We start from the raw sequence: 7,500 nt of genomic DNA on the forward strand, positions 1-7,500 counted from the left end.
TTTCGAGTTTCATACTTCATACCCTTCAGACAACAAATGCTAATGCAACACCTGTTATTCTATCAACATTCTATGTTTGTAAGAGCAATATGTAAAGAATGTCCTGATTTTTGAGCCTTTGTCCAACGGTTATTTATGGCTTTGCCCAGATTTCTTGCTCTAAGAGGTTGAGAGGTATGATAGCAGTTACTTGTTATCTTTTATCAGCAACAGCTTTAAACACACCTGCTAAGGCAGCAATGGCAAAGTACATGTGTACAACTGGGACCCACTGTGCAACAACTGCCTTTGAAAGCCATGCACACAATGATGGATGTAGACAACATGTGTCACTGATTGCATGTATGCACATATATCTTGCAAATACACCTACTATGCTACTGACACAGTTCAGTCTGTTAAATGCCTTGGTGTAGTATGCTTTGCTATCCACAGTTCTGGGTTTGAATCCAGAGAGTTACACAGCAAGTAATGACTGAGTCCTTCCATTTTCACACACACAGGTTGCTGCTACTGCATTAACTGCTACCCATGTTTGCAAGTCAAAGGCCTGTAGGTAGGGACACACTGCACATATTTCTATAGCCAAACTATATGTCACCTACTTCTCTGTGATTGGCACTGTTACATAAGAGATGTACCTTATGCACATGCCTCGACTGGACTGTAAAGGGTACCCTTACCCTGGCTATGCTGTGATGACACAGCTGACACTGCTGCCTCAGTTACATGTATAGCTTGCAGCAACAGCCTGGAACATACACAGCTGTATGATAAGTTAGTTACTACAGACCTACCATAACTCACAACCCCCTGGAACAAGGGATCCAGACACAACCATACATAAAGGGTGTGGAGCAAAGGTCCAGCAACAGGGACATGTTTCACAGTTTGCCCCTACGAAGCTAGTGAGCTGATAGAATAACAGCTACTGCATCAGCATGCATAGTCTGACAGGTATGAAGTCTCACATTTATGTCTCCCTCTCCTTACTGACCTCAACCCACAATGTTTATCACTGAACTGTCAGATAATCACAATGTCATGGGACAATGACCAAACATATCATGCAAAACTGTGGACATACCTCAGAAATCTCAACAGTGGACAGTATTTGTACCTACTTTCTGTGATGCTGTAGACTCCACAACTCAGTAATGTCCCTCTCAAAGTCTAAGAAAGGGGCCAAGGCCTACATGAAGGCCTTAAATGTTGCACTGTGGTGCCATGTCATTGACTAATGAAAGTGCAACCCATCTGTTTTGGATGCAATTTGTAAGTATGAGCCACAGACTGGTGCACAGGTAATTACCTATTAATGAGCAGTATCTACAAAAGGCAATCAGCTGCCCATGAGGAACAGGTCTATGTGTGGTTTTGCTTACACAGACAACAGTTTTGCAAGCTATTTTCTGCTGAACACTTCAGAAAAGGAGTACTGAACTCTATCAGGTATGTAACAGATGTCCCCATGTAATGGGATGCAATGGTAGGATGGAGGTATGGGAAATAGAGATTACAACAGTAGGCCTGTCATACATCTATGGTATTGACATGTTGGTGATACTCTGCTGTCCAACAGCTACACACATGACTCACAACTGTTCCTGCTCTAAGTCAAATCCCACCTCTGCCCCTTTCACTCCCTCCTGTAATGGTCAGCTATTGTAGGAAAGCTAGTGGAATCTGCATTACACATAGTGACACTACGTAAGGGTGTAGACTCCTGTAATATCAAATGATTTACTGTCATTCACAACCTCTCAGTCCCAGTCTGTCAATGCCACACATAAATAGTGCTGGTATTCTACAGGTGTCCCTGACTGTCCCTGCTGTACCCTGGCTAGGTCACTGTTTTGTTGACATTCATCCCTCTTTGGTTGAGAACTATGGCTAACATACTTGTCAACCCCCTACACCAGGGATTCGGTCATAGCCATAAGTAATGGGAGGACACAGGTCCAACCTCAGTGACAGGGGATACATATTGGCCATACTACATAAAACTATGACTACACTAACAGATATTACTGTAGCATACTTGTTTTCTGAGGGTCTGACATGTGACATCCATATTCCCTAGTGTCCGTCAACAACCATCAGTGAATGGCGAACCATTTCTCTGACATCCACATGTATGGCCAACCATTTCTCAGACATCCACATGTTTGTGCCAAAAGGAACACATTCATGAGACACACATTCACAGCCCACAAGCATCTGTGTAGTGGGGAGGTGGGGTGCCTATAGGGAACATATACTACAGCAGGTTTGCATTGCTGACTGTCATTGTGGCACACTGTTGTTGCTTGACTGTCCACATCTAGTTGTTGTAATATCCCATAGCTATTTGTCCGGCACTGTCTGTATGACATATTGACGGGAGCTTGTCCATAGGTGACACACCACGGTAGACTGCAGTGATGGGTGTAGATATATACAGCAGAATCTGTCATGGCACACAGGGACATAACCAGGTGATAGCCACACATGTAGTGTGCTGATACACTGTAGGGTATGATGTGTGAAGGAGCAGTGGATAGTACAGGCCATATTGGTTGTGCAGGGTCTGTACATAGTGGATGCCAATGCATCTGGTCCTGAAATGTGTCCCCCTCTTGTTGTCTTTCAGGAACAATGTATCACAGGAGGCATCCCCCATTCACAGCTGCTGAGAATGATGTTATCCTAGATGGCTTTAGACTGCATCACAACTGTCCCTGCTGTCAAGGGGTCGACAACATCATGACCAGCATGCAGCATTGTAGGGTGACCTTGTCAGGGCTTTTAACCAAAGTGGAAATTAGGACAGGACCTAGAGCAGGTCTGACACAGGGCCTCAGATATGCTCAATGACGCACGCCAAAGAGCAGCTGCTGTAGCCAGGGATTGTGCTGCTACCAGTGGAGGGCCTGCAACAGGACAACCACTCACAGCCACAGAGGAAGTCCTGGTAAACCTAGAATCAACCACCAGCTCTCAGGCATCCATCACCCCATACATCCTGGAGGTGGGTGCCACAGCATCCACATCAGAGGAGCATCCAGGTAAGCTTACTTTCTCCACCAGTGAAATACTGTATCAGTTATTGTGGCAGGCTCTGCATATCAGTACATGGGTTTCAGGTCTATTTGCATTTGGGGAGAGGCTGTTTTAATGTACACTTGTGCACACATACTCAGAATATCAGCAGTGTAGGCAGTATCACATTAGGTACTGTACATGTGGATATATGCACATATTACCATCTAACAGTGCAACATGTGGAATTGCTGACAATTTATCTCCCTCACATTTCCATAGGTACATCAGGTGTGGCCAGAGTCTGTGTTCCTGTACCTGGTAAGTGTGATGCCATTATTTTTGGCTTACATATACCATATGAACATTAAGGACTGCCATTTAGCCCAAGGTACAACTGTTATGCTTAGCCAGAGTGGAATAGTTTTGTGTTCTATATTGAAGCAGTTGACTACAGTGCATACAATGGATAATCACAGCTGTGTATTTGTACAAACACTAACACGTTTGCAGTTATAGTCATGAAGAAGTATGCAGCCTGCTATACAGGAGGCAATGACCCCAGGATGTCTGTTCACTCGCTATAGGGAGATGGTAAATAGCTGCAGCAGTGATACTACAGCAGGCATATCATTCTCAAGATAGGTGAACTGGGTATTATGTGTAGTTCTATCACATACACTGTCATATTGCATACCCCACAGGTGTAGTTTACTGCCAACATTCACTGGATGTAGCTGAAGTGCATGTTAGAAATGGTCTGTCGTGTCTGTGTATGTTGCTGTATGTTTGTGTGTTGTGCATGAAATCAGTGAAGAGAACTGTAACTGGTAATGCAGCTGTGGCACCTCATCTGTTTGAGTTTGTGTGAATTACCATACATAATGGTGCAGGTAATAATGAACTGATGTTATCTTCCTCCTCACAGGTGAATGGGGGGTTGGTTTCTGTCCCCCTCACAACCTGATGTCAATATCCCATCAGGCTCTGATGATGATGATGGTGACCACAGTGAGGCACAGGTGGGGTTGTCAAGGGCTGAATCTGTCCCAGAGGTTGACATCCCTCTTCTGCCCCCAATGTCCCTTTACATGGTCAGTATGCCCAGTCCCCATAGGCCACAGATATTGGACAGTCACATGGTGTCAACATTGAACAGGACAGTGTGACAACTATGGCATTAGTAAGTGTAAACATTGGCCATAGCCAGACAGTTGGCGAGGTCCCACACAAGCAGATTGACAAGGGTGCTCAAAGCGGAACTGCGGTTTTTCCACCTTCTGTCATAGGAGTCACATCATGGGTCACTCGATGCATGTTTTGGGCTGTCATGGAGGCACGGGCATGTACTGAATGCAACACCAGACAGATGCTCAGGGTCATGGATGCAGCACAGTCTGACATCCGTGATTGCCTCCACCGAATTAGTGATGCCATGGATCATTTCACTGATGTAGTGGATAGACAGTGAGTTGAGACAGTGTCTGCCTTTGCCTGCACATTGCCTGTGCTGGAGCATCTGGTTGGGGTTGGACATCAGGCATGAGGGCCTAGGTCAGCAACACCATCTGCTGAAGGAATACGTGTCCATCCACACTCACATCCCCCTTAGTGGCAATACCTCCAACGCTACAGAGGGAAGTGTACTGTCCACACCATGATGTGGCAGGCCATGGGCACATGGTCCTGGGTGGTCCTATAGTGGACATGGGCCCAGCAGACAGCAGTCACCATCAGGTACTAACACCGCGTCTTACCTTGGGTGTGGTGCTGCCATTGCCACTCCTGATAGAGCAAGTTCCCGTGTTCGTGGACAGAGTCAGTGAACTGTACACTCTGCCATGTACAGTCCACAGCTGTCCAACATACACAAGTGTAGGGCTAACACTGGGCTTGACTGTGTACATGCACACCCTCTAACATTACTGTCACATGTAGGTCACTCACAGATACAAATGGCACCTCTCCACAGCACACATCACCAGCAGCCCTTCCTGACTCACACACATGCTGCCAACTGTATGGCACAGCCTAGGCCTCTGGAACCCCAACACTACACCCTGTGCATGTGATAATACCTGTGCCACATCCCTGCCATCCATGCCATTGAGGCAGGGATAGGCACATATGTGTCTGATGCACAGGGTGACTATATTACTGTCAATGTAGTTGTGTAGTGCAGTATTGTTATACCATTGCAGGTGTTGTGGGCCACAACAGGTATTGTCTGCTGACATGTGTCATGACTACACAACAGACCTTGTGTATCTTTGGTGCATGATTTTAGACTGGTGGCAATGTAACAGAATGACAGGTGTATCATAGACCTGTGTATGTGTCTGTTCCAGGGGTTTGACTGGTTATTCTATGGGCACATGATGTCAGTACAGTGGTACAGGATGGCATGGAAACACAGCAGAAACATGATGTCAACAAGGTATGGCAGTATTTGTGCATGTTTCCCTAGGGGCATATGTATAGAAGGTCATGTGTGGGACAATGGGGGCAGCTGGCATATTTTGAATTCATACTTTGTAAGAAGGTCTGCTACCCTTTATTCAACTACCCCTCCATCAACTGGAAAAACTACTCATGCACCAATACACTGGCCCAATGCTTCCTGAAATTTATCAATTCCAATGCCCTGGACTAGCTCATTCTTACCCTCACTAGAGGAAGCAACATCCTTGACCTAGTTATTACTAACATGGGCAACTGTTGCTCTACACCTATAGTAAATTCCTCCCTGATTAGATCCGACCACAAAATAATCACCATGGAAATCCATATCTCACCCTCCCCCACACACAAAGGTAACCACCATGAAAAACTTCTCCAAAGCTAACTTTGGGCTCCTAAAAACAGAGGCGGCTAACTTCAGAGCACCCATGTCAATGGAACATAGCTGCATGGCTGCTGAATCATACACCAATGCACTGTACGAATACGTACATAAATGCATGGAACTAGCCATACCCAACAGAACCAAGATGCTCTCCTCCAAAAAAAGGAAGCCAATTTGGTGGTCCACTGCCATTAATAAACTCTACAACAAATGGAAGAAACTGTTGCAGAAAAAGGTAAAGTCCCAAGACTGGAAAAACTCCCTTATTAGTCTCAACAAAAAGTTGAGATTGAGCATAAAATCCTCTAACCACAAAGCCTTCTATAGTTATATCAAGAATCTCCATGGCAATACCCAGGTTTGCTCTGAGTTACTGCGCAATGGTACCCCCTGTACTGAGCCGACAGATATTGCCAACATACTGGCCGACAGATTCAGTGCCAACTTTACCCCTCTTCCCCCCCAAAGGAGCAATCATAATACCGGAGGAATGCCAGGCACCCAGCATTACTGCAGCACAGGTTAAAGCTGCATTGTCCAAGGCCAAGAATACAGCTTCCATGGGACCCGACAATATCCCTGGATGTGTTCTATATGAACTACAAAGTGAACTGGCACCACATCTGTGTGCCCTGTTCAATCACAGTCTCACCTGAGGCTTTGTCCCTACCGAATGGTGCACTGCTACAGTCATCCATCTCTATAATGGGGAAGGGACTACAGACCCTGGGAATTATCTCCCCATTAGCCTGATGAGTCTGATATGCAAGGCTATGGAGCACATCATCATGGACCTAAATAACAAGGATATAGGGAATCTCCAAACTCTAGATCCCACACAATTTGGTTTTGTGAAAGGTAAATCATGCCTGCTCAACCTGGTTGACTTCTTTGAGTCAGTCACCAGAGCTGTGGATGAGGGCAAGGCAGTTCATACAGCCTATCTCAATCTGGCCAAGGACTTTGATACCATTCCCCACTCAGGAATTATTGATAAGCTCACCAAACTAGGCATCGACCCCTATATCACTAGATGGGTTGCATATGGGCTCACAGATAAAACCCATAGTGTGAAAGTAGCAGACTCCAAGTGAGACTGCCTACCAGTCATGAGTGGAGTCCCACAGGGATCAGGCCTAGGTCCTCTCCTGTTTGACATCTACTTCTCAGAAGTCCAGGCCAACACAAATGGACTCTGGCTGACCAAGTTCACAGATGACTGCAAGCTGGGAGCCATTATTAACTCCTCAAGTGATGTAGATATCCTACAGAAAGGCCTCACTGACTGAGACCAATGACTGGTGTTAAAACCATGGTCTTAAGCTTAATGCCAACAAATGCATCATCATCCCTTTTGGGAAAAACTCAGTTTCCACTAATTACCACAGTAATGGGAACCCACTGAACACTGAAGGCATTATAAGAGATCTGGAGACACAGGTTGACAGCAACCTCTTTTCGACCACCACATTGCTACTGTGGATGGAAAATCCTTCTATGTGGCACATCGTATTACCAAGGGTTTTGCATCCAGGAAGAAAGAGGTCATCATCTCTCTACTCTTCCCTCATTAGGACAATCATCGAGTATAATGCCCCATTTGGCATGTACCTCACTAGACACATGCAAGACCT

This window comes from Protopterus annectens, chromosome 6.part0 (genome assembly GCF_019279795.1).
Source record: "Protopterus annectens isolate FY-2018-M chromosome 6.part0, PAN1.0, whole genome shotgun sequence".
NCBI lineage: Eukaryota > Metazoa > Chordata > Ceratodontiformes > Protopteridae > Protopterus > Protopterus annectens.